Source organism: Lepus europaeus, chromosome 20 (genome assembly GCF_033115175.1).
Source record: "Lepus europaeus isolate LE1 chromosome 20, mLepTim1.pri, whole genome shotgun sequence".
NCBI classification, from domain to species: domain Eukaryota; kingdom Metazoa; phylum Chordata; class Mammalia; order Lagomorpha; family Leporidae; genus Lepus; species Lepus europaeus.
This window is the reverse complement of record NC_084846.1, coordinates 28,403,854-28,431,471: the sequence shown is the minus strand read 5'-3', so window position 1 is coordinate 28,431,471 and position 27,618 is coordinate 28,403,854. Positions and strand designations below refer to the sequence as shown.

The 27,618-nt window shown below is 45.0% G+C and overlaps 1 protein-coding gene across 6 annotated transcripts in view; it reads right to left on the bottom strand.

Moving 5' to 3' along the window:
• PALS2 (protein associated with LIN7 2, MAGUK p55 family member) overlaps positions 1–27,401 on the bottom strand; it is a 121,124-nt gene extending 93,723 nt beyond the window's left edge. For 2 of the 6 annotated variants that reach the window (XM_062178148.1, XM_062178150.1), the window contains exons 1-2: positions 27,244–27,401; positions 25,910–26,031 (exon numbers count right to left, since the gene is read on the bottom strand). The gene's annotated coding sequence lies outside the window, so the exon portion shown is untranslated. Of the gene's footprint in view, positions 1–12,786; positions 12,864–25,909; positions 26,032–26,728; positions 26,745–27,243 lie in introns of those variants that run through there. The other 4 variants (XM_062178151.1, XM_062178152.1, XM_062178149.1 and 1 more) reach the window with 3 other exon arrangements.
• Between the last annotated feature and the right edge of the window lie 217 nt (positions 27,402–27,618).

The following is a 27,618-nucleotide window of genomic DNA, read 5'->3' as shown; positions in this document are numbered from 1 at the left end:
AAGTCATGAAAATTCAGAGAGAAACAAGAATACTGTATTCATGAAACTAGAAGAGGATTGTGATACCAGATGAACATTCTAGGTTTTGAAAACAAAAGAGCTCTAAAACATAAAAAATAAATAAAAGCAGAATTAAAAGTTCAATATAGAGGCAGGCATTGTGGTGCAACAGGTTAAACCCTTACTTGGAATGCCCACATCCCATACTGGAGTGCCAGTCTGACAGATCTTCCTGCTAACGCACCCTGGGAGGCAGCAGAAGATGGCACAAGTGCTTAGGTCCATGCCACCTGTACAGGAGACTCACCAGCCCGAGGCCCTGGCTCCTGGCTTTTGTCTGGCTCACTGCCGGCTATTGGTAGAATCTGGGAAGTGAACAAGCAGATGGATGCTAAAGCGCTCTCTCTCCCCCTCCCTCTCCCTCTCCCTCTCCCTCTCTCTGTTGCTCTGCCTTTCTAGTAGATGAGAAGGTTTTTTTTTTTTTTTATTCAATACATACCATGAAGATAAATGAATACCATGAAAAGTAAAAAAGCACGTGGTGGGTAAAACAGAAAAAATTAGAGGGCCTGATTAGAGGACATCTAAATAAGATAATCTCTGGAAATGAGGGGGCTGGCACTGTGGTATAATGAGCTAAGCCTCTGCCTGCAGTGCTGGAATCCCATATGGGTGCCAGGTTCAAGTCCCGGCTGCTCCATTTCCAATCCAGCTCTCTGTTATGGCCTGGGATAGCAGAAGATGGTCCAGGTCCTTGGGCCCCTGCACCCATGTGGGAGACCTGGAAGAAGCTCCAGGCTCCTGGCTTCTGATTGGCACAGTTCCAGCCATTGTGGCTAATTGGGGAGTGAAACAGTGGATCAAAGACCTCTTTCTCTCTCTCTCTCTCTGTCTCTCTCTGCTTCTCCTTCTCTCTGTGTAACTCTTTCAAATAAATACATAAAAAAGAAAAAAGAAATGAGGAAAAGATTAAATGGAGAGAAGGAAAAGTAATGAAATATGTAACACTTTCCAGAACTGAAAGCCAAAGTAGCTGGACTCAATGGGGCACAGAGCTTTTAGCAGAAGCTAATATACTCACACTGAAACCCTTCACTATGAAGCTCCAAAACACAGTGAAATAAAGGGAAACTTGTCTCAGGTCAAGAAACAGGGGTCCAAGTGGTCCTGAACCACTCGGACACAATGACACCTAATGACAGGAAGATCCATGAGGCCTTTAAATATTTCCTCATCAAACCATCACATGAGGATGGTTACAAGTAACTTTCAGACTTGCTTATAAGGCTTCACAAAATTAATCAACCACCAGCACTTTTTCTTAAAAAGGTAATAAAGAAGAAAAACTGCTTTCTGAGCATGAAACAAACAGGCAAATAAAAAAAAGGGAAGACACAGGAACTAGAAGCCACCAGGGACAGAATGATGGGTCCACACTGGACAGGTCAGAGGCCCCAGGGGGCACAGCCCTAAGAATATAAAGTTGATAAATCTGAATAAATGCACTGAAAGCTCACTTAGAAAACCAGAGATCTGGGGGCTGAATAGAGAAAGCTAACAAATAAACAACCACTAACTCCAAGAAAATAAAAATACAGAAATGGAGATAAATACAACTCACTAATGGATCAGCTAATACATACGGGTCTGATCAAAATTACCCACATGCTTAAGTGGGGAGGACTGAGGGACTGGAAGTAAGTATTACATGTGTTGGGGCAGGCTGGGAAAAAAAGAACTCAATTACTGTCTTTCAAAATAGAAAAATCAGCCACATAGGCACGCCATTCACTGATAGGGAGTTCAATGTCAAAAGAATTAGCTAAGATTGTCCAAAAGTAACACCCTGCTGGGAGGAGAAGCACAGACAGTCAGGGAGTACTGCTGGTCTTTCCGCTGCATGTGCATTCAGTTTTAATTAAGAAACAAGAATGCAAAAGAAAAAAAGAATACATTTATTATGCATAAACAGCATCCAGTTTGAATACAGAAAAATCATGGAATTGTACCCAGTCTTCTGAAGTTAAAAAGAAGCATCTTCTCTTACAAGATGAAAACTGGGAGAGGACAAAGTTATCCTTAGAAGATATGCTTCATTCAATTCTTCTTTATATCATGAATGGTATTTTTTTAAAAAGTTTATTTTGGGGCTAGCACTGTGGCGTAGCGGGTAAAGCCTGCAGTGTCGGAATCCCAAACGGGCACCAGTTCGAGTCCCGGCTGCTCCACTTCTGATCCAGCTTTCTGCTATGGCCTGGGAAAGCAGTAGAAGATGGCTCAAGTCCTTGGGCCCCTGTACCTGCATGGGAGACCCAGAGGATGCTCCTGGCTCCTGGCTTTGGATCTGCGTAGCTCCAGCCATTGTGGCCAACTGGGGAGTAAATCAGCAGATAGAAGACCTCTCTCTCTCCTAGCCTCTCCTTCTCTGTGTAACTCTTTCAAATAAATAAATAAATCTTTTTTTAAAAAGTTTATTTTGTTTTGAAAAATATTTATTTGAAAGGCAAAAAGAGAGAGAGCTCCCATCCACCGGCTCACTGCCCAGTTTCCCACTAAGGCCTATAAAGCTGAGGCCAGGACCAGGACCTCAATCCAGGTCTCCCAAGTGAGTGGCAGGCCCTAAGTACTGAGTCATCACCTGCTGCCTCCCCAGGTGTGCGTCACCCAGGAGCCAGGACTCCAACTCAGGCACTCTGACGTGAGATTCAGGCATCCCAAACCAGCATTCAAACCGTCAAACCAAATACCCCCCCTCGTGAAATGTATTTTAGTAAAGCATTCAATTAAAATGTAACATATGCAGAAATATTCTGAAAACTATGACCATTTTCTACATTTATAAATGTAAAGATTTAACTTACATAAAAGGAAAGTTTTCAGCCTTATTTAATTCATCATAAAACTGCTTCTGCTTCCACGTTTATCTGCTGTCAATCCTAAACCACTTCCGTTACCTGGCACACTACCAAATCCATTCTAACAAGGAATTGGAACTCAAAAACCAGTGACCTGTAATCAAATACAATTTAGATTATTCTGGTATGCCAAAAGGACATAGATCTTGCTATATAAAATATTTTATAAGCCACTACAATTAGCTCATAAGAATATTTTATTCTCACCTCATTCAACACTCAGGCTGCTGTTTACTTTTGCTTTATACCACTCTATAAAGCACTAAGCAAAACAATACATAAAAGTAAGTATAAAGCACTGCATTAAAAGTAAGCACAACAAAGTATTTCCGATGGTGAGAAATAAACGGGAAACAAATTCTCTTCCGAGCGGCAATGCTACTGAGTCATCCCTTCCGAGGGTGAACGCTCACGCAGCGGGACTGATGCACACACCCCAGAGGGTCCGCCCACGCAATGCTAAAACACAGCACAAATATTAGAAAACCCTGGTTCTCTGTGTTAAGATGAAAACCTTGCACACATTTAGCTTTATTATTTAACAACATTTTAGGAATTTACAAAGTCCAAAGAAGTCCTATCCCTGTGAGAACGCAGAACCATATTCTACCCAAAATGAACAGACTATTTTCAATTTTACTTCATATTTCTCATCTGAAAGACTTCATAGTTGTAAAAAAGTTAAGCAACATAAACTCTGCCCAAAGTGGTGAAAGAGTATCTTAATTAGATGAAATCAACTTGAATCCCAATCCCATTTTCATCTTTTTTGATTGCAAATTACCCTACAGCACGCATTGGCTGGACATCTTTGCCCACCCTTCATTTCTAGCAGGTAAAGACTGCGCTGGGTGCCAAGCAGCTAAAACACTAGTAACAAAATGAACTAAACATACGGTAATTTGTATCTTTCACAAATTTCCAAAAGGCTACATAAAAAAAATTGCTTCAAATACTGTAAAATGTCTCACAAGTCCTAATCTATAATGATTAGGTATAATAATAATGTGGTAGCCAAACTCCTTTTACAGTCTTTGGTTTGAGAAGTCACTAATGAAATCGTTTGCGTTTAGACTTTGAAACGATTTGCCCAGCAGCCTGCCCACGGCTTACCCGCACACATTTCAGTATAGGTAGCCCTGGAAAAAAGCATGCAAAATCTCCACTCACCTCTTAATGCTACAGCTCTTTCCTCCACATCAGTACCTTCCTTCCTATTCTAATTTTTAATACTTTCAAATTTTTATTTACTTTTTTTTATAAACTTTTTATTTGACAGGTAGAGTTATAGACAGTGAGAGAGAGAGACAGAGAGAAAGGTCTTCCTTCCATTGGTTCACTCCCCAAATGGTTGCCACAGCCGGCGCTGAGCCAATCCAAAGCCAGGAGCCAGGTGCTTCTCCTGGTCTCCCATGCGGGTGCAAGGGCCCAAGGACTTGGGCCATCCTCCACTGCCCTCCCGGGCTACAGCAGAGAGCTGGATCAGAAGAGGAGCATCCGGGACTAGAACTGGCGCCCATATGGGATGCCGGCGCCGCTGGTGGAGGATTAACCAAGTTTACTTACTTTTTACTGAGGGGAGTGAACCAGTAGATGGAAGATTTTTCTTTGGTTTTCTCTTTGTAACTCTTACAAATAAATCTTTAAAAAAGGAAAATAGCAGCCCATGCTGTGCCTTTTCAGTGCCCCATGCCCACCAGCCCGGTGGTCACTCTCCTCAGGCCTCCTGAATGAGGTCAAGAATCCCAAAGGGCAAGTCTCCAGCATAGTCAGTCCCCCTCCTGCTTGAGGACAGACGACCACTGCTGTTGGCACTGCCTGGGCTTCGGTGTTTCCTTGTGTGACCTCCCTCACTTCCAGGGCTTCAGCTACTTTCCACTTGATGATGGTTTCCATGTCTTAGGGAGAGCACTCACCTTTCTCCACTGCCTCCTTGATACATTTCCCCTGGGAGTCCCAAAGATGGCGCCTTGGACTCACCACGTGCAGGACTGCTCACTGGTCCCGACCAAGCCTACTCCTCCTACTGTAGATTCTGCCACTCACCTGTATTATGACATCACCACTACCACCCACCATTCTCCACAGCTTATAACATCATCACTACCACCCACCATTCTCCACAATTATAAGTTCAGAATCAACTGTGGTTCTCTTTCTCCTAGCCTCTAGACATCTAATTCTTCTCCAAATCTCACTGTGCCTCATGAAAGTCTAACAGTTATCCACAGCACAATGTCCACTCTCTGCCCATTGGTTTAGAGCTTTGGTCTTCTCTTTCCTAGACTATTTAAAAATCCCCTTAGCTGGTTTGCTAATTCCCAGTTTTTCACCACCATGGTCCATGTTCACTGCTATGTCTATAGACATCCTTGTTAAAGCATAGTACAAAGACAGAAAAAAGCTGGGTCTACAGATTCTTTAAAAACTAAACCAAAAAAAACCTCACAGAGCTCAAATAAATGGCTATTCCTAATCTGCTTTCACAATGTAGTAGCCCTGCTTTGCATAAATTTTTATCGACCTAATCACTAATTAACAAAGCAGGTCAAAGCTTTCTTTATTATAAGAAAACATACAGGATTTTAATTGAATTAGTAGCATTATTGGAAAGCATTTTCTCACACTTAATAAGCACCAATAAATATGAAATATGACTATAGATCACTGCCACATTTCACTAAATATGCGAGTTAGAATCTTTTTTTAATGAGTATCTCAAAACTACATAATCTTAGAGTATTGAACTTTACTGGTGATTTCTGCTTTTAAGACACCTCGTGTTTCACATACCACTTACAATAATATCTGGAATTCATAACAGATCAGTGATTATTCAGTCATGACAGAGGTGACTGAAGAAAAGCCAACTGGGTCCCTCACTCAGTTGCAGCTATCACACGACTGACCCATCATCACCCTCGCCAGCCACTGCCCGGGCACTTGGCTGGTTCCCTTACTCTCACTCTAGTTCTCAACAATGTTCTCCATTGAGTAGCAAAAGCCAGCCTTTTAAAACATAAAACCGATTCTGTTACTCTTCTGCTAAAGCTGCCCAAAGGCTTCCCCCTGCATTTAGAAAAATACGCAGACCCCTGACCGGAGCCTCCCAGAGCCTTCAAGATGCAGCACTCTGTGTACCTCTGCCCTCCCTCAAACACACCCAGCTCCTTTTTCTGTTCTCTGCTGGAAATGACCTTCCCAGAGAGCCACGTATGCATCCCTACTGTCTTCGTTTAGTCTCCAGGCAAACATCACCTCCCCAGAGAGTGGGCCCAACACCCAATCGAAGCTCACCCCAACCTCAGCCACTCTCACCCTGTTAGTTTCACTTTCATCACAACACTCACCTGAAATTACCTTCATGTGGTGCCTGCCTCCCCTAGCTGGAAATTCACATCCTACTCTAACTCCTCTGCACTCCCTCTGTGGCATCACACACAGCAGGCATTCAGGTATTTGTCAGTGCCTAACCTCAAATCTCTATCTCCAAAGCATCACCAGACTCATTCTGTCTTCATCTCCATAAAGATATCCCATGGGCGCCACAAACTTGACATCTCCAGAACTTATCCCATTCCTCCCTGTGGTTATCCTCCTATATTCCCCATCTTAATTAAAGGCACCCGTGTATGGCTGTTCAGTCTCCCTTATTTCCTCCATCTAATCTGTCACCAAGACCATTCAGTTTGATACCTTGCATACTTCTCGAATAATAACCATTTTTTCCCTCCATCTCCATCATCACTGCCTTAGCTCTCATTCTCACCACTGTTCACTTTCATATCTAAACCTTCTTTTATTCACCTTACTTCCTCTGTCCCCAGTACCACCATCAGAGTGAGCTCTGCAAAATACAAATATGATCGTGTTTCTCTTCTGGTTAAAATCATTCACTAGGGGTGGGCACTTGGCCTGGCTGTTAAGTCACAGATCAGGTTGCCGGCATCCCTTCTGGGAGCACCTCGGTTTGACCTCTGCCTCTGGCTCCGATTGGAGCTTCCTGCTAATGCAGACTGTGGAAGGCAGCAGTGATGGTTCAAACAATTGGGATCCTCCCACCTAGATGGGAGACTTGGACTGAATTCTGGGCTCCTGACCAAGACTTTTGTGGACATTTAGGGAATGAACTAGCAGATGGGGACGCATGTTCTCTATCTGCTTCTCTGCCTCTAATATATAGTTCACTAGTTCCCCATTACCTATAAAACCCAAATTCCTTAATACAGTGTAGGAGGCTTCACAGCCTCCCTGTTAACTGTCCAGTCCAAACATCCTTTTTGTGCCTCATTTCAGAGCTCCTGCTAATTCCAGCCACAGTGAATCACTTTCTCTTCCCCAATTCCACTGCTTCATGCTGCTGTAACTTCATCCTGTCTGGAGTGAGGCTTTCCCTGACCCACCCTAGCATCTCTGATATATGTAGCTCTTACAGTTTAGTTAGAATAAATGTAAGCAATTTGCATTATTCATGGATTCCGCATTTACAAATTCTCTTCCAAGTAATATTTATTTTTAACCCCAAAATCAATGCTCAGGAGTTTTATGGTCATTTGTAGATACTCACAGACAAACAAACATCTGAGTTGCCTAGCACTGCACAGTCGGGGCTGCGGTCTGACAATGTTATCCTCTGCTTTCCATGTTTCCACTCTCATGCTAAAAACACCTGTCCTTTCTGTGCTAGGTTTAGTGTTTTTGCTTTATGTTTTATGTTCTTCTTAAAATTTAGTTTTTAACAGATTCAATACAAATTGTACATACAATTCCAGGGATATAATGGTATCTCTCCCCTTCTCTCCTCCCCACCCTCCTTCAGTCTTTTAAATTTACATTACAGTAAAAAGGCTTAATCTTCCATCAAATCAGAAGTTTAAAAAGCAAAAATTTTTTGTGCTTTTTGTTTATGATTCTGCTGTGAAAAATAACCCCAAAGCATGGTACTGAAGTCCTGCCTGGTGTTTCTGACACAAGACGGCTGGGGTGTGCCATACAGAGAAAACACAAGAGAGAAGCTTCATTCAAGTGGGAGCCGGCTGTGCGGCCAATATAAAAATCAATAATACGTATTTTATATGCTGTGTTTAAGCAGAAGCACATGTAAAACAAGGTTATGTACTGATCAGCTGAACACAGTGTCAACCACAGCTGTGTTTCCTGTACTTCCCCTGCAAACAACACAGCACAGCACTCGGGGACCCAGAGCTTGCTCAGGCTCTGAAGATCAGAACCGGTATGAGTAAGAACTGACTGCGCTTGAACTTATCCAGCTGTCTCCAACACAGTCAGTGGGCTCTGAGGACAGACACGGCATCTTATTTATTTCTGTACTCCTAGTAGTTTGTCAGCTACACTGCAGTCAATATTTATTGAATGAAATTTAAAAATTCTGGTTTCTCATCACAGGGACAAGCTGTGCCCTATGTATTTAGGCTCCATGGTAAGACTGCCACATTGGTCATCCGTTGCACACTGGACTCCTCCACCTACAGGGGGGCCTGGCCTCACTGCACAGTTAGTGGTCTGACTGTCACCCTTCAAGTGGCCCCTTCCCTATTTACAAAGATGGCTGTTTAAGTTCAAACTGAAAATCATAGTAAATGTAAAGACATGAACAGACACTTGCTTTTCCTCAGCCCAAATGGGATTGGACCTGAATGTTACTGGACCTGCTTCCAGACAGACAACTGAACATTCCCTTCGTTTCCTCTCTCCCGGGGCCCTTGGAAAGTGACAAAAGCTATTCTAAAAGAGTCAAATGGGCCAATTAAGCTGCTGCACACAACCCTGGCATCCCACACAGACACCGGTTTGAGTACCAGCTGCTCTACTTCCTGCTCCCTGCTAATGTGTCTGGGAAAGCAGAAGACTGTCCAAGCACTTGGACACCTCATCTCCCATGTGGGAGTTCCAAAATCCTGGCTTCGGCCTGGCCCAACCCCATTTCGGCCATTTGGGGAGTGAACCAGCAGATGGAAAATCTCTTCCTCTCTCCCACCCTCTTCTCTGTAATTCTGCCTTTCAAATAAATGAAAACATGGATCTTTGTTAAAAAGAAATAAAACACCAACAATAGGGGATATGAGGTGGGAAATAAATGAAAAACCAAAAGAACAGCAAACAAGTAGTTTTAGGAAACCTGAAAGAAGCTAGAATCAGATGAGTGAAGCTCATGCGTCGGACATAAAAAGGTAGGCTGGCTAATCTGAAAATAATTCTCCCATTTACAAAACATCAAAAAATGATAAATAAAATATCCTAATTAAATAAAAAGTCTCTGAAGAAATTCCCGCGGGCGAAGCTGAATGTGGGGGACCCTGGAGCAGGTGGTGAAGTCATCGCCGCCCTGGGGCGCTCGCTCATTTCAGCACCAGTGTAGGCCCTGCCTGGCCTGTGGAAGATGGAGAATGTAACCAAGGCTCTCCGCACAGAGCAGGGACCTCAAAGGACTAACCCTCACCTTGTGAAAGGCTAGTTTTACTGAAAATGTGCTAATCGGTTGAGGAAGAAAACAAGGAAATCAGCCTCATTCAGTCTTTTCTCCACACTGAGGGTGGGAGTGGGTATTGGATGAGGATCTCAAGGATTCAGGGTTCAAATACACCTACCAGGTTCAGAGACATCACAAGTGTCCCGTGCTGGAAGCTCTGACAGGCACCAAAGAAAAGCCTCAGTAACTCTTTGAGGAAGACACCCTCGAACCAGCTGCATCAAATCCATTCAAATAAAACCCAGCCAAGCAAGAGCCCCCACTTCTCAAGCAAGAGAAGTGAAAACCAAAGAAAGCAGCACTATTATACTGGAAAGCAGGTACGACTGAATAATCCGTAATCTAAGACTGCAGAGGCAAACACACTTCTTCCCCAGCACTCTCTCCGGGCCTCCCCCGAGAGGAGCGTGTGTGCTCAAGTATTCTTTCTTCATGGCAGAGCAACAGCCACTGTGTGATGTTGAGAACAAAGACATGTTTCCTAAGATATACAGTGCATTTTTTTTTAATGGCAGCATCACCCCTCTCCCCGGTGAACATTTGGAAATGTGTGAGGGCATCTCTGATTGTGCCAGTGCTCTGGTAAGGAACAGGGATATTAAACGTCACGTCACATTCAGGACATCCAGCACAGCAGAGCAAGACACCACTGGTTCCAAATCTTGGAGGAATGATTTACCAGCAAAACTAAACCTGATTTACTAAACAAAACTAAACGGCGCTGTGGTGTAGTGGGTAAAGCTGCCGCCTTGCAGTGAAGGCATCCCATATGGGTGCCAGTTCAAGTCCCGGCTGCTCATCTTCCAATCCAGCTCTCTGCTATGGCCTGAGAAAGCAAAAGAAGATGGCCCAAGCCCTTGGGGCCATGCACCCATATGGGAGATCTGGAAGAAGCTCCTGGTTCTTGGTTTCAGATTGGCCCAACTCCGGCTGTTGTGGCCATTTGGGGAGTGAAACAGTGGATGGAGGATCGATTTCTCTCACTCCCTCTCTGTCTCTATAACTCTGCCTTTCAAATAAATAATCTTTTTTTAAAAAAATCATTCCTTTCTCCACTAAGGATTTATTCCTTCAGCTGTTTTATCACAATGAATTATTTTTCTGTGTTTAACAAAATCAATTCAGCTGAACAAAAATTCTTGCACATCTTGTTTCATCCTAGCATTTCACTGTTTTCCATTTACCACTATAAACCAACCCATCCTAAAACCTTCCTAAACATAGCTGTTATGTGTAGGGCAACCTTTATTTGTACGAAGGAATAAAATTATTCTAACAGAAATAACTCCTAGATAGCTTTTCCTTTAAGTATCTCGCTGCCTAAACTTTTAACCTATCCAAAAATTACCACAGATATCAACGCTGTAAGAAAAAACAAACACCCTGGACTCAAGACCTAGCTCAACTCTGACCTGGGACATGCAGCATCGAAAGCACAGGAAAAGCAGGGCTGCTAAAGAGAATACCATCCTTAAAGAAGTCACCACAAGAGGCCCTGAGAATCTGAACACAGAGTGACCCCTCAAGAACTGAATTAGTGAAAGTAAATACAAGATAAATTAACTTACCAGAAAAATGCCACCCCAAGGAAAAATGTGTAAAAATTTAGAAATATTTGTCTAACAAAGTATCTAGGTTACCCTTAGGATGGGGGTGGAGGGAGCGGTTGAGGGGGTGGGGCAACGGGCCTGCAGGCCGAGTAAGGTAGGTGAAATCCTTTGGTCTGGCCCTGCCAAAGTAACTGCAGGTAAGAGTCAAAATTCAATAAATCTGTAACAGGCTAATTTTTAAGTGGATAACTTTGCACACCCTTGCAAATAATGTTACAGATGTCCAGACGGCCTCTGGTAGAACAAAGTGTCCCCATCATTGTCTTAGGATAAGAACACAATACAGGAAACAGTAAGCATCAATTGTATTGTGCACTGTTGGAAGAACAGTACCCATCAAGTCTAGGAAAAAGATAGCAAGAAACTGACCTAGGTCTCCAAAAACGCCCAGGGGAAAACTTACCTACTCCATATTCCGGAGGTTTTCAATCTTGGCAGTGCCGACATTTGGGCCAGATAACTGTCCTATGAATGCCTCTGCCCACTAGATGTCAGCAGCAACCTCAGGTGTGACACCAGCAATGTCTTCAGACATCACCAAGGTTCCGGCCGGTGGCATCTAAAACATCACCCCCCTAGAGAATGACTGGCATATATCAAATAAGGCAAATGGATGCATTGAGCTAATACAGTTCTACGTTTCTTGCATTAGATTCATTCCACTTTCCTTGCTCTCACAAGCTGGCTTTCTATAAGACATTATGGTCATGGTTACGAGATTTATTTGCTGCACTGTTTTTTTATAAAAATTTCTAAAAATACATCAGAGAGGAAGACCCATGTCCAAATTGAAGCCTTCTGATAATAATGAAGCCACATCTTGCATTTCTCCACCATACCTAACTCTATAATGCATATACGTCAGATATTTGAACAACTTCTAAAATTAAATACTCCTAGTTTAATACTATATTTCTTACTTTACTGCTTTTAGTCCCTTGATTTTCTAATTTTCTCTTTTAAAAAAAAAATTTATGGTTCCTCTGCCCTTTCTCTTCCCCCAAATGAGAGCACATAGCTAATCCATCATTATCACCATTAGTGTCCTTCCATTGAAAGTTAACAATATGTAGATCATGCAGGGATAAATGAAACTTGACTAATTAACTGGTGGTCTCCAAAGAACTTTTCCATCCATTAATTATAAAAGGGTCAAATACAGTTGAGAACAATCTACGAAAATCTAGAGAATATAACCTATTTAAAACAAAAATAACCTAAAAGATCCTTTAAAACAAGACCAGGGCTTATCTTGAAGAAAATCTTAGCATTACAGGGAAGATTCTCAAACCCTGAAAATCCAGGGACCATCCTGGCCTACGATTCAAAGTACATCTAAGCCACTTGATCTGCCCAGGTGAATGGTGAACTCAAAGTTGTTACACTTTTTTTTTTTTTTTTGACAGGCAGAGTGGGCAGTGAGACAGAGACACACAGAGAAAGGTCTTCCTTTGCCATTGGTTCACCCTCCAATGGCTGCTGTGCTGCGGCCAGCGCACCGCGCTGATCCAAAGGCAGGAGCCAGGTACTTCTCCTGGTCTCCCATGGGGTGCAGGGCCCAAGGACTTGGGCCATCCTCCACTGCACTCCCGGGCCACAGCAGAGAGCTGGCCTGGAAGAGGGGCAACCGGGACAGAATCCGGCGCCCCGACCAGGACTAGAACCCCATGTGCTGACGCTGCAAGGTGGAGGATTAGCCTATTGAGCCGCGGCGCTGGATACACTTCTCTCTTATTCTTCATCTTTTCTACAACCCATTTCTTTAATTTACCTTTAAATGTCACTGTAAGCCTCTTCCTGCCTTTTGCTTCTTCAGTGCACTCCACTCAACATGAGGCTGTCACACAGACCACCTTCAAAGAACATGTTAATGACAAAGGCTGCATAAAAAAAAAAAAAAAAAACTTTTGTTGAGGTTGGTGGTGTGGCATAGTGGGTAAAGCTGTTTCCTGCTGTGCCAGCATCCCATATGGGTGCCAGTTCGAGTCACGGCTGCTTCACTTCCAATCCAGCTCTCTGCTGTGGCCTGGGAAAGCAGAAGATGGCCCAAGTTCTTGGGCCCCTGCACCCCCGTGGGAGACCTGGAAGAAGCTCCTGGCTTCAAACTGGTGCAGCTCCGGCCATTACAGTCAATTAGGGAGTGAACCAGCAGATGGAAGACCTCTGCCTCTCTCTTTCTCTATGTAACTCTTTCAAATAAATAAATCTTTAAAGAAAAAAAAAATCTTTGTCATCTGGGAATGTTTAAATTTTTCTTCTTAAAATCTAGCTTACACCTATTTAACCCAGTTCACTTTTATTCCTTAATATAAACTTTCTGTTCTAATCACTTTTATTTTTTTTTTTTAAGATTTGAGAGGCAGCATCACAGACAGTGAAAGGGAGAGAGAGACAGATCTTCCATCCACTGGTTCACTCCCCAAAGGGCCACTACGGCCAGAGCTGGGCAGATCCGAAGCCAGGAGCAAGTCGTCAAGATCCCCCCAGCCCCTGGTCTCCCACACCAGTGCAAGGGCCCAACCACTTGGGCCATCTTCCACTGCTTTCCCAGCCACAGTAGAGAGATGGGTCAGAAAAGGAGCAGCCAGGACATGAACCGGCACCCCTATGGGATGCTGGTGCCACAGGCGGAGGATTAACCTACTGTGCCACAGCGCCGGCCCCTGTCCCATTGATCTTCACAGTTCCCAAATGCACAGCTACACATCTCATCTCCACCTCATCGTCTCCACTCATGCTCACATCCCTTCTGAAAACAGTTTTGGGGCTGTGCATTGTGATGCAATAAGTGAAACCACTGCTTTGGATGCCAGCATTCCTTATCTGAGTGCCTAGGACAGACACCTGTCTGCTTCCAATCCAATCCAGTGCTGCTACTGTACCTGGGAGGGAGCAGAAGATGCCCAAAGTACTTGAGCTCCTGCCACCCATGTGGGCAACCAGGATCAAATTCCCAGCTCCTGGCTTCAGCCTGGTCCAGCCCTGGCTGTTGTGGGCATCTGGGGAGTAAATCAGCATATGGAAGATCACTCACTCTCTCTCTCCCTCCCACCTTCCCTCCCTCTTTCCTTCTCTGCTGCTCTGCCTTTCAAATAAATAAATAAAACTTTAAAAAATAAAAATAAAAACCTCTGTTTTACCTTGGCTGTTAAATCTAACCAATTCATGGTCGACCTCTTGCTTCTGAAGAATCAAAGCTTTAGGCCGGCGCCGTGGCTTAACAGCCTAACCTCCGCCTTGCAGCGCCGGCACACCGGGTTCTACTCCCGGTTGGGGCGCCGGATTCTATCCCGGTTGCCCCTCTTCCAGGCCAGCTCTCTGCTGTGGCCCGGGAAGGCAGTGGAGGATGGCCCAAGTGCTTGGGCCCTGCACCTGCATGGGAGACCAGGAGAAGCACCTGGCTCCTGGCTTCGGATCAGCAAGATGCGCTGGTGGCGGCGGCCATTGGAGGGTGAATCAACGGCAAAAAGGAAGACCTTTCTGTCTCTCTCACTATCCACTCTGCCTGTCAAAAATTAAAAATAAATAAAAAAATAAACTAATTCATACAAATGAGTAGCAAGTTTCCCCATGAGTGAGAATTGTTTCAGTTTTCACAACTTAGTCTTCTGTATATGATAAACTACTATTTATGTATATTTTTCAATAACAAAAATATACATTAAACATAATCTATGTTCATGGGACGATGCTTAGCTGGGGGGGGGGGAGTGGAAGGGAGATACAAAGACCGGTTTTTTCCTAAGGTAAATTACATAAAGTAATCCCTTTATTATGCGAGATCCCAGTTTGCACTTACATACACAGATTGACTGACACGGAACATTTCCACTGAGTAAGAAATCCTAAGTTGCTCTTTTTGAAGCTATTTTCGGAAGGAGGGAGTTCTAGGTTTGGATAATAAAGGAGAAGGAAATAGAGAGATGGCAGAGTAAAAGTACAAACTCTTAGGAGAGATGAAATAAATTTACAGCTTCCATCTAGAACTGCAGAGGCTGCAAGGAAGGAGAGAATGGAGGTGGGAGTGACAAGGACTGACAGAGCCAAGTGTTCCATTGCCATGTCCTCATGAGTACTGGCGTGAAATTATCATGAGTAGAAACAAACTATAAATATCTATGTGGACACAGCCAGCTAGGCGAGTTAAATAAAGGTTACTAAAAGCTTATGTTTTATCTGAAACATCCAAGTTATGCTGGGACAGCAGCTGGAACCAGAAGCTGAAGTCCATGACTGAGTGAAAATAAAAAAGGCTCTGAATGAGACACCTTTGGAAACGCCTCTGAGGACTAAGGTCCAGATTGAAAATCTTGTAAAGTTTCTTTCAAGCAAGTAGTTGTGAATGGAAACTCACTGTGCACTCTCTGGCTTTGGCAAACTGAACAGTACAAAGCACTGATAACATTTGAGATATGGGTGAGAGTTAACACTATGAAGGATTTTTATGAGTTCATTCATAATCTCTGTCTCCCTGTTTACACCATGAGGTCTTAAATTGCTTCATGGAAAATTTCTCTGCCTGAGGTTTTCTAAGAACCTGGTGCTTCAGTGAGGGCATACTGTGACTACCTGGTCTCATAAGATATTCCAACTGGGGATTGGCACTGTGGTGTGGTAGGCTAAGCCTCCAGCTGTGGGGCCAGCATCCCACATGGGTGCCAGTTCATGTCCTGGCTGCTCTTCTTCCAATCCAGCTCTCTGCTATGGCCTGGGAAAGCAGTGGAAGATGGCCCAGGTGCTTGGGCCCCTGCACCCACGTGGGAGACCAAAAGAAGCTCCTCACTTCGGATCAGCCCAGCCCTGGCCATTGCGGCCATTTGGGGAGTAAATCAGCAGATGGAAGACCTCTCTCTAACTCTGCTTCTCAAATGAATAAATGCATCTTTAAAAAAAAATTCCAACCTTCTTAAAGATGTGGTTCCAAAATATGTTTTCCACTTCCAAAAGATTTCTAGCTTAAAAAAATGAAGAACATTTGAATTAATTTGTATAAAAATATAACCATTTCATTTCTGAAATATGTGATAACCTCTATGAATTAAATTTCTTTACCCAGTTAGTTTTAAAGGCCCAGCTAAAAAGATATTAAAAAGATTAAAAAGGCAAATAATTATATAACAAAAGTTAAAGTTTCCATATAAATTTTTAAAACTTTTATTTGAGAGGCATTCAGAATCTCCCATCTCTTATTTTATTACCCAGTTGTCCACAACAGCCAGGACAGGGCTGGGTCAAAGCTAGGAACTCAATCCATTTCTCCCACATGGGTGAAAGGAACCCAACTACCTGAGTCATCATCATGCCTTACAGGGTCTACGCTGGTAGGACATTTGAGTTAGGGGTCACAGGCAGGAATTCAACACAGTTCTCTGACACAGGACATAGGCATCTTAACTGTCAGGACCAAAAGCCCACTCAACAACACTTCCTTTATGTATATAGGCATAAATATTCTAGTAAAATACAAAGGAAGACAAATGTATTTGAAGACAGTCACATTCATTCAAAATACTACAGATATCCTATTGTGGGATAATAAATCATTATGGTGATTTTAAAAGTATGGTTTTTTTATTCAAAACAAGATGCTATGTTATCAAATGTGACTCAGTTTCTGCAGACCGTTAGGTGGAAGGCATGAGGAAAAAGATCAGGATGATGTGTCAATTTTATAAAATCTTTAAGGTTGGAAATGTCATGTAAAAGTAAAACATAACTTTACTCAGCAGAGCATAACTTATTAGAGAACTTTAAAAGCAAAACGCCTTAAAAATATTCACAAAATGGGCCGGCACCGTGGCTCAACAGGCTAATCCTCCGTCTTGCGGCGCCGGCACACCGGGTTCTAGTCCCAGTTGGGGCACCGATCCTGTCCCGGTTGCCCCTCTTCCAGGCCAGCTCTCTGCTGTGGCTAGAGAGTGCAGTGGAGGATGGCCCAAGTCCTTGGGTCCTGCACCCCATGGGAGACCAGGAGAAGCACCTGGCTCCTGCCATCGGAACAGCGCGGTGCGCCGGCCGCAGCGCGCTACCGCGGCGGCCATTGGAGGGTGAACCAACGGCAAAAGGAAGACCTTTCTCTCTGTCTCTCTCTCTCACTGTCCACTCTGCCTGTCAAAAAATATATATATATATTCACAAAATGAGATTTTTAACTCTCATAGTCTAGGAAAACAAAAACTATGGATCAGGCAAAGCCAACTGAAAGCATTTACTCAACTCATCTTATCCTCTGTACTTAGAACATTGTACCAAGGAGTAAGAGAAGGAAAGACACTGACATTTACTGAACACGCCCATGCCCCAGACTCTGCTACAATTCACCTGCATTAGCTGAGTGAAATCTTACCCTAGCCCTATACAAGTGGGTATCAGAATCCCCGCCCTAGAGATGAGTTACACTGAGCTCAGCAGGAACTTCAAACACCTCACCAGGAAACTGTACTAACAGAGCTGCATGTCCTCAACAACATACATGGGGTTCCAACCATGTCTTCAACTGCTCTGCCATGCCAAGAGAAAAGAATTAAGTATGGTTCCTAATTTCAAAGGTTCTACGATTTAACTATTCAAGAAGCAGTGAGGAGGGGCCAGTGTTGTGCTGTAGATGGTAAGGCTGCTGCCTGTGATGCCGGCATCCCATATGGGCAGTAGTTCACAGGTCTTGGCTGCTCCACTTCCAATCAAGCTCCCTGAATGCCCTGGGAAAAGCAGTGGAAGATGGCCCAAATGTGTGGGCCCCTGCCACATGGTAGAAGCTCCTGGTTTTGGCCTGGCCCAACCCTGGCCTTTACAGCCCTTTGAGGAGTGAAACAGAACATGGATAATCTATATTTCTCTAACTGACTTTCAAATAAAAAATAAATCTTAAGGAAAAAAAAAAGACACATTGAGGATAGTATTTTGCTTATAAACAAGATTTTAAGTAATATTTATTACAGTTAATGAAAAATCAATGTTTCTGTTAGCAGAAAAGCAACTCAAGCATTAAGCTAGTAATATTAATACAGTATTTATAGTAATATTTTATAGATAATTGAAAAACTCTAGAATGATAGCACCTAAAATGAAAATTTCTGAAACATCCAGGATTTTGTAAACAACTATGATATTAGCTGTCACCACATCACCAAGTCAGAAGCTATAAAAATGAGCTACAACTGGAAGTAGCACTTTCAATTCCTTGGAGTGCAATTTTTTTGTATAAAATAGAATTTCTGTGCCTTCATATATATCATATATTACTTGATACAAGACTGTGGGAGTTATAGCGGTCTTTGTATGAAAACCAAGTTGAATGCTTTGAAAAAACCCAAGAAAAGCAAGTGACAAAACAGAAAGCTAAACTGCTGTAAAATTAACAGTGAGCAAAACAAGTATAAACAAATGAGTCGTCATCAAACACTAGAAATACACGTGTCACACTGGGATTGCTTCACAAACTTTGTAAGTTCTCAATCCCTTGCTGGTAATGGGTGACAGCATAACCAGTTTATATATAAACAATGAGCCAGAGCTCCTAGGGAGAGGTACCTACCCAAAGAACAGACCAACACATGAGCATATATTTATGTTTTTGAGTAATAATCTTATTTTAGATACATGTGAATCATTTCTTGTGACTCTTCACTTAAATCAAATTTTAAATTTATTTTCCCCCCTCAAAGAAACCTTTTATTTAAGGAATACAGACTTGATGCATTTCATAAGTACAACTTTAGGAATATAATGATTCTTCCCACCATACTTCCCCTCCCACCCACTCTCCCAATCCTCCACCTCCTCCTCCTCCCATTCCCAGTCCCATTCTCCACTAAGATCCATTTTCTATTAACTTTATACACAGAAGACCAACCCTATACTAAGTGGATTTCAACAATTTGCAAGGTAAACAAAACAAACTGTTCCTCAACAGTCAAGACAAGTGTTGTTGAAAGTCATTGCACCTTGAATTTAATTTCACTTTTTTTTAAGAAACTTAATTAACTTTAAGGAAGCACCCAAGAATGATAAATCTTTGGGAACACTTAGACATAGTTATAATACAACTCTTTGAGGACAGAGGTCCTGCATGGGGAGTTAGTGCACAGTGACTCTTGCTAATTTAACAATTAACACCTGAGGCTCCTGACATGAGCTGCCTAGGCTATGGAAGCCTTTGAATCCACAAATTCCTTCAGTATTAAATCAACTTTCAATCAGTCAAAAACAACTACCAGTCCTTTTCAAGTCAGATCAGTGTTCATCGAGCTCTGCACCACTGACACGTGGGATGGACGATTCCTTTGTGGTGTGCAATGGGTCTGTGCATTATTTGCAGAACTCCTGGCCTCTACCCCACAGATACTAGTAGCAGCCCCCTCCCAGCAGTGACAGCCAAATGTCCCTAGGGAGAGAGGACTGGCAAAATCACCCCTGGCTGAGAAACACTGACTTACAGAGGGATGAGGATTGGGTGGGTGGGTGGGTGGCTGGAGGGCACTTTCGCTAGTCCCTCCCGCCCTTTTCTAAACCCACTTGAGTATCATTGTCCTCCCCCCCAAAATCTGAATCCCTGGACCCTGTCAGTGTTACCTTATCTGGGAAAAGGGTCTGGCAGATGTGATTAAGTTAACGATCTTGTGGTGGGGGATTATCCTGGATCATCCATTATCTGAGTTGGCCCTACATGGCCTCCCCAGTGTCTTCAGCAGGAGATCTCATGTGGGGCCGGGGGAATTGGGCTGACGAAGAATTAAAATGCGGTCCTTGAAGACTGGAGTGGGGCTGCCACAAGCCAAGGAGTACCAGCAGCCAACAGAAACTGTGCACAATGCAACCAAAGGATCCTCCTCTAAGTCCTGCAGAGGAAGGCAGACCCTGCTGGCCCTTGGTTTTGTTGCACCTGGTCTGAAATGCCTGTCCTCCAGACCTATGAGTGAACAAGTCTCTATTTTTACTCATAGGCCCCCAAGTCTACCTGTTTGTTACAGCAGCCACAGGAAAATGATAATCACATCAGGAATTTACTTGGATTTTAAAACTAATATGAGCAAATAAGACAATATGTAGACAGAGCATTTAGCATAGCTCCCAAAATGGAGTAAGCACAAGGGGAAAACAAGAGCATTCAAACAGAACCAGGCATATATGTTCAAGGCTCACTTGAACAAAAAGACATAAATCATCCACTCAGATGATAAGTGCACTTGCCACTTACGTAAGTGCTGTGTTATAATTTGTGCTGTACTGAAAAGATAAATTGTGGAGGTGGCCAGCCAATGACAGCTTCTTCAGAGAAGCAAACCTCAATATTCATGAGGAGGGAAGCAGCAGGCAGGCAAAGGAGGGGGGAGAATGCGAGTGAGCTAAGCAATGGGCATCAGTGAGATGTCTGTAGAGCTGCAGACCTGCATGAAGTAGAGACTCGACAAAACAGCCTCAGTTCTGGGGTCAATTACCTAAGTACGCAGGATCCCACAGGCCACAGTGAATGACTGGTGGTCAGACAGGCTGCTCCACAGGCTGCGTTATTTTACACTTTAACTACAGAAAGGTACTGCTGCCCCATACCACACCTAAGGAATCCCCTATTAGGGTAGGATAACCCCAGAGGACTCAACACCCATAAGGATCTCCTGTACCTGTCACTTCATAGTAAAAGGACCCCACAACAAAACGTCAAAGAATGCATTGAACTCTGTCGGCTTAACCTTTTCAGGAGTTGAAACGCCTCCCAGGATGGAGCCACCATAGAATTTCCCCAACCTGATGTCTCACTCTTCATTTCCCCCTCCTAAGCACATGCCCCACCTTCAGTCTGCTCAGCCATTTTCCTCACATTTTCTCAAACTTCTCTAAAAAGGTTCCACACACCTGCAGCTGCTCATTCCACCTCTAACAACATTTATCCCACCCAAGTAAGATCGAACACTATCCTTCCGAACAAAGGAACATAGAAAAAAATCCCAATCACATATAATAAACCAAAACTTAGAAAACCTGACTCTATTGCTCATTTACTCTAATAAATATTTTAAGCACATTTATAAATAGACTAAGTGAAATTCTAAATCACCTTTCAATAAAGATTTCTTCCAAAAGCAAAAAATTATGGACTGGGTCCATAAAAAGGTAATAAGCTAAACTCCATCAGTTCAATCTTCACTAGATGATACTAAGTAGCTAACAAAGTGCTAGGCTCTGGGAAAGATACAAAGTACATGGAAGTCCCAGGGATTCAGAAACTACTTCACCAGGACCAGGGAGAGGAAAAGGGTTTCTGGGAAGGCAGCTCCCTCAACAGGAGGAAAGGGGGAGGCCTGCTGGCCGAGTTGTTTTGAAACTGAAGCCAGAAACAAAACAATACAAGCTGGTGTTCATCTAAGTTGTATGTTAACTCTTAACTCTCCCACAAACATCTGCATCAATTTATGCTTGCTCTATTTATTTTCTATTCTATTGATTGGGGCTGGTGTTGTGGCCTAGCAGGTAAAGCCACTGCCTGCAGTGCTGGCATCCCATATGGACACAGGTTCGAGTCCCAGCTGCTTCACTTACAACCCAGGTCTCTGCAATGGCCTGGGAAAGCAGTGGAAGATGGCCCAAGTGTTTAGGCCCCTGCACCTGCATGGGAAGACCTGAAAAATGCTCCTGGCTTTGGATTGGCTCAGTTCCAGCCACTGTAGCCATTTGGGGAGTGAATCATCTGATGGAAGACCTCTCTCTCCCCCTCTCTGCTGCATTTCAAATAAATAAATCTTTCTTTAAAAATTCTATTGATTTATATTTCCATCATCAACATACATGCCTGTTAATTGCAATTCTCTTTAAAAGTATTATCAAACTTTTTGACCCACCATCTAATAGATGTAAATAATACCTCAGTTTCAACTTATATTTTATATTATGCTTAAGGTTGAAAGCCTTTCCATACACGTAGGAACCATTTGAATTTCCTTTTTCTGAGAATTATCTGTTCATGATCTTTGTCCACTTGATGGTTAGTCTTTTTCTTATTGTTTTTGTAGGTATGCTTTATACACTTGGGCAGATAGTCTTCTGTGTGCAATAGTGAATATTTTCACCAGTTCCTCCACTATCAACTCAATATATTATTTCTTTCCTCCATGAATATATTTTATCTTTCTTAACCAAACTGTACATTTCTCCCTTGAAAGAAAGGTCACTTCCTTTGTATATCGAAGGCGGTACTTTTCGGATCTTCAGATTTGAAGATCAAATGGGGGGGGGGTGACTCAGTATGACATTATCACAGGAACACCCACTTGGATTGTCTGCCCAATTCCAGTACACATGGTGACAGCAAGCTCTAACAAAGTTTGTTCAATAGGGAAAAACAGAAACTTTGATGAATCTATCACTAGTTGTCTAGGGTGGAAACACAAAAATGCAGAGGCTGCTAGCAGCCATTTTTTCCATTAGAGCAACCGGGGGTGGGGGTAGGGGGTGGGGGGTGCCCTGCAGCCAGAGAAGGAATGAGGCAAATGCATGGTGAGGAATGAGACGAGAGAGGGAGCGAGTGTGTCCTGTTGCCACTGCAGTTCTCAAGCACCTACCCTCGGAGTCCGATGCATCTTAACAATAAATTCCACCTCTTATTCATACAGTTACAGCGGGCTCTTCCTAACTACCCACTCCTCTTATTTTCTAAAGGTGTATTTTAACACCAACATCTCAGGAAGGGCGTAACCACAGATCTTTAAGAAGGATTGCTTATTTAATGACAGCTTTGTGCCAGGAAACAGAGTGTTGAACAAAAGAGGTAAGTTGAATGGGGCATTCTAATCAGAGTATACTGATTACAAAACACAGAAATCCAGAGAATGAAAAAGCTTTGCAGAAAACTTTAAACAAAAAGAGCAGCAGGACAGAGTGGGGGATGAAGGTACCATCTAGAAGGGCGGTTAGACAGTAATGCTTGTCCGTAAAAGTGGTATTTGAACCGAAAAGTGAGCCACGGAGGGATGTGGGAACAGAGTTCCACTGAGGGACAGAGAAGGCAACAGCCTGAAGGCAGGACAAAGAAATGGGATTCACGAGGAACAGGATGACTGGCGGTGTAGATGGAATACAGTAAAAAGGGGGTGGTAAAGACTGCCAAAGAATGACAGATCTCAGAGCGAAAGCAAGTGGGTGACGCAAGCTGCCATCAGGTCGTGCACAGGGGCTGGTAGGCAGTAGAAAGGATTTGAAAATAACTGAGTTTGATGAAAAATTCATTGTATGACCTTTCATTCTCATTTCACCTTAAATCAGTAACAACGCTAATACACAGGCCTTTGGAAAAGACCATCCCCAAGTGTTGAACACAATCCTGAAGTTGGACAAGAATGAACATTTTCCTAAACAGAAAGTATCTCTTTTGGTACATTTAACCCCCCACCCCAAACTCTTTAGGACAAAAGCGAAATCATCTTAAAAGATGACTTTTAAAAAAAGAAAGAAAGAAAAACAAGGAACCAGACTTCTGACTTCATTGTACCTAGTAAGAGTAACTGCATCTTAACAAGTGTGAGCTTCCACTTTACCTCGATGACGAGGAAAAAGGAAGAACTTCCTCTCCACAGGGAACTGAACATGAAAACTAGCTACAGGGGATGCTTCGACATCTCCCTGAAAGCTTTGGAAAAGAGGAGCCCAATCTGCTTAAAGGTTTGGATATAGTATCCCTCAGGGAAGAGTGGGGGATGCTCCAGACCCTTACAGACACTACTATCTGTGTACACTAAGCCAGCCATAAAGCCTGCGCTGTTTCTAGGATTAATGTCAGGCAAGTCAGAAATTTGAAAGCTACAATGTATTCACGGAGCTCATCTCCTGCCCACTTAACTGGGGACCAGAAAGCAGACTGTTAATAACAGCCGACAAAGAGAGGTACTTTGTGAGTTAAAGAAGAAAAAGTCATTCAACACCTTGATGAAGACTTGATTCTGAGCGCATCGTTTTTTTGTTTTTTTTTTTTTTTTTTTTTTGACAGGCAGAGTTAGACAGTGAGAGACAGAGAGAAAGGTCTTCCTTCAGTTGGTTCATCCCCTAAGTGGCCGCTACAGCCAGCGCGCTGTGCCGATCCGAAGCCAGGAGCCAGTTGCTTCCTCCTGGTCTCCCACGTGGGTGCAGGGCCCAAGCACGTGGGCCATCCTCCACTGCATTCCCGGGCCACAGTAGAGAGCTGGACTGGAAGAGGAGCAACAGGACAGAATCCGGCGCCCCAACCGGGACTAGAACCTGGGGTGCCGGCGCCACAGGGGAGGATTAGCCTAGTGAGCTGCAGCGCTGGCCGGCCAGGTGCATCGACCTTAGCACACGTTCCAGCAGTTTGGCAAATTGCTCGGGATGATTAGCAGCCAATGTAGGGGAGGATGGATTTGTGGTCAAGCTGAAAAGTCAAGTCTCCCCCCAGTGGTCACACAAAGAATGGCAAAGCAGGAATCACTGCAGCTTCTGCGAGACTGACCAAAATACTCTAAGAAAAACTGGCCCCACAACACCAAAATAAAATCCTTAATTCAGTACTAACACCATAGCAGTAGAGAGCTCCTGTGATTCTCTGCTTCTCGACACAGTATTTATCAATGTGAAGACTACTTTCAGAAGGAAAGAACCTACAGCCGAAACAAAACCAGCCTGACTTTTCTGAATATAATCCCTAACAAGTAACTGACAATAGCCCCAAATGGGCAGGTGTTCCTTCTGCTGGGATAAAGAGCAGCAGGTCCCTTGCAAGTCAACTACACTTAGCTGGAGTGGAGCTCTGACACAGCTTTAGTCATTGAGCAAAATGAGCAACTCTGGGAAGGAAGATTATCAGTGTTTCACAGCTCACGTATAATTGACAAAATGATCTTTTTCAAAAGTCACCTAGAACCCAGTAATTTACAGTACAGCAAGTTATGTCAAAAGAACAAATGGATTTTCTGGATTCTCTGAATACTCATTTTCCTGGCATTTTTATAACTAGATAGCCTTTGCCCAGCACTAACCCTACAATTTTTTTGCAACTCAGCAATAATTTGCTGATTATACCCCTACTTAAAGCTTGGATGTCAAATATGCAAAAGGGCATTGAATTCAAACAGCTGCCATCTTCTTCTGACCATCTATTATTAAATGGCAAAGGACACAGAGGGTCAAATGCACAACTTAAATTTTAAATTTTTAAAAAGGTACCACGTGCAGAGTGGTACAATTACGATTTTCTCGGTTATCCCAAGCTAAAAGGAGAAGTAGAGAGGCAGAAAACAGGTTGGGTAGTCTTTTGGAACAATTTCAGACTCAAATGAGTCTTCGAAAAAAGCAAAATTCTCCCTCAATTGTTTAAGAAAAATGAGATTCATTTTAAAAAATCCAACAGTTGGCCTAAAGCAAAACCAACCCCCCCCCCAAAAAAAAATCTGCCTGTGCAGAGCTACTAGATTACTTAAACATTTTGATTTGTCCAGTGTTGCTTTAACCTAGACTGCAAAATAACTCATGTTGCCATCCGGGTGGAAAAAGGTCTCAGAGGCATAAGAAAAGGACAAATAGACACCATCCCCCCACCCCACCCCCCAAACGGTGTGCAATCACTACAGGACAAAATAGAGCAATTCCAAATGTTACCATTTGTGTATTATGTAACCCTAGTCTAGAATCAAAGACACACGGGCCTTAAAGAGGAGCACATTGTGCCAACATGGACTTAAATGCGCACTGAAGTGTATGACACACTCAAGATACAAATGACCTCAAAATGACACAATTCCCCAAAGTTGCTTGTTTCCGCTAATAAGGCCTCAGAAAGCGTAACGGTAGCCAGGCCTGGCGGCATCTTGTCGCCTAACAGCCACCTAGTGCTCGCCCGGGTCTGGGGCTGACACGTAAGGCGCTGAAACTCTTTCTGCGTTAGTAACAGTTACCTCTCGCGGTGTGTTCCCCCGATGCAAGTTTCCGAACGAGCGCTTCCAAGATTCCACGCGAAGAAATGGCTGCAAAAATCACTTCACTGGAGAGCGCCTGAACGCATCCCAAATGTTCTCGGCTATATTACAACAAGGAGACCAATTCACCAAGCATCAAGTCAAATTCCAACAATCCCCCACAAGGCGTAGGAAAAGAGCGAAACGTGGTTGGTTAGCCTGACCTTAACCGGCTGCTTGCAAGTAACGCGGAGAATTTTCTGAGCCTCCCCGTCAGTCTCCCATTCTCCTCCCCGCCTCGCCCACCCTCCCACCCACCTGCACCGACACAAATGCACGCTCCAACTGACGGAAGTTTAATGGCTGTGATCTCCAGCTGCAATCCCCGGAGCTGGCAGGGTTGAGCAGAAAACTCCCAATTAAGTGTTCCAAAGTCCTTCCGCAAAAAAAAAAAAAAAAAAAAAAAAAAAAAAAAAAACCCACCCACCGATCCACGTCCAGGCACCACACGGCAGGACCCCCTCCATCGGCTCCTTCCTGGCCCTCTAGCCCACCCCACTCCCCCCCCCCCCAAAGCCCCGGCCACCTTTCCGGTTCCAGCTCGGTGCAGCCTGGCTCGGAGAGCGGATCTCCGCGGCGCACGCCCCCGGAGCAGCAGCGTGTGCTCGGCCCACGAGCACTTGGCCCAACAACTCGAGTCCCGTGCCTCGGGAAGTAGCGGCCGGAGTTGCCGAAAAGCCTCCCCCCACCCCTCGGGAATTCCGTGCCGGGGGGAGCGAGCCAGAAAAGCCGGCGGAGTCGCCCCCTCTCGGGGCTTACCCCGAAGGTGTCAGCTCGGCCACGCCGCCCCTCGGAGCCGCTCTCCTCCTCCATTCCTGCTCTAAAGGCCGCCCGCGCCGCAGAGGTGCGGGCACCCGAGCCCTGCGCCGGGAGGGGCCCCGCGCCCGCAGCCCCAGCCCCGGGCCGGGGCCGCGCCGGGGAGCGCGTGGGGGAGCGCAGGGCGCGGCGGCCAGCAGCACGGGCCGGACACGTTGCCGCGCTCCGGCCCGCCCGCAGCCCGGGAGTCGGGGACCCGGCCGAGCGCGCCCCTCCGGCGCGGACCGGGCCCGGCTGGGACCAGCGAGCCGCCTACCCCGCCGCGCCGCCTCCGCCTGCCCGGCGCCCTGCCCCTGGTCCTCGGGGTCCCCAGGGTCCCCCCGGGCGCCCAAGTGCCAAGGGGCGGGGCGGGCCAGGGTCCCCGCGTGGCGCGCGCGAGGAGCAACAGGGGGGCCCCCGGCCGGCCCGCCGCACGGCGAGACCGTTACCCGAGCGGCGTGGGGGCCCCGGCAACTCACCGGCTCGCACCTCGGCCGCCTCCGCCGCTGCTCTCCCTCAGCCGCAGGCGCCGCCGAGCAGCCCCATGGACAAACTCGGGCTCGTAGTTGGGAACGGGAAACGGCGGCTCTCACTGCCCCCGCCTCCTCCCTCGCTCCCCTCGGCTGCTCCGGCTCGGGTCGCCGCCACCAGCGCGCGCGCCGCCAGCCTCCACTCAGCCGCGCCGCCCCTCCTCCTCCTCCTCCTCCTGCCGCCGCCGCCGCCGCCGGGGCGCGCTCCCTCCCGGCCCCGCGCGTGCGCCGGAGACCGGGACGCGCGCGCTCGGGCGCGAGGGGGCGCCGCCGCCGCCGCAGGGAAGCCGGGCCCCGCCCCTGGGCCCCGCGCGGCAGCCAGGT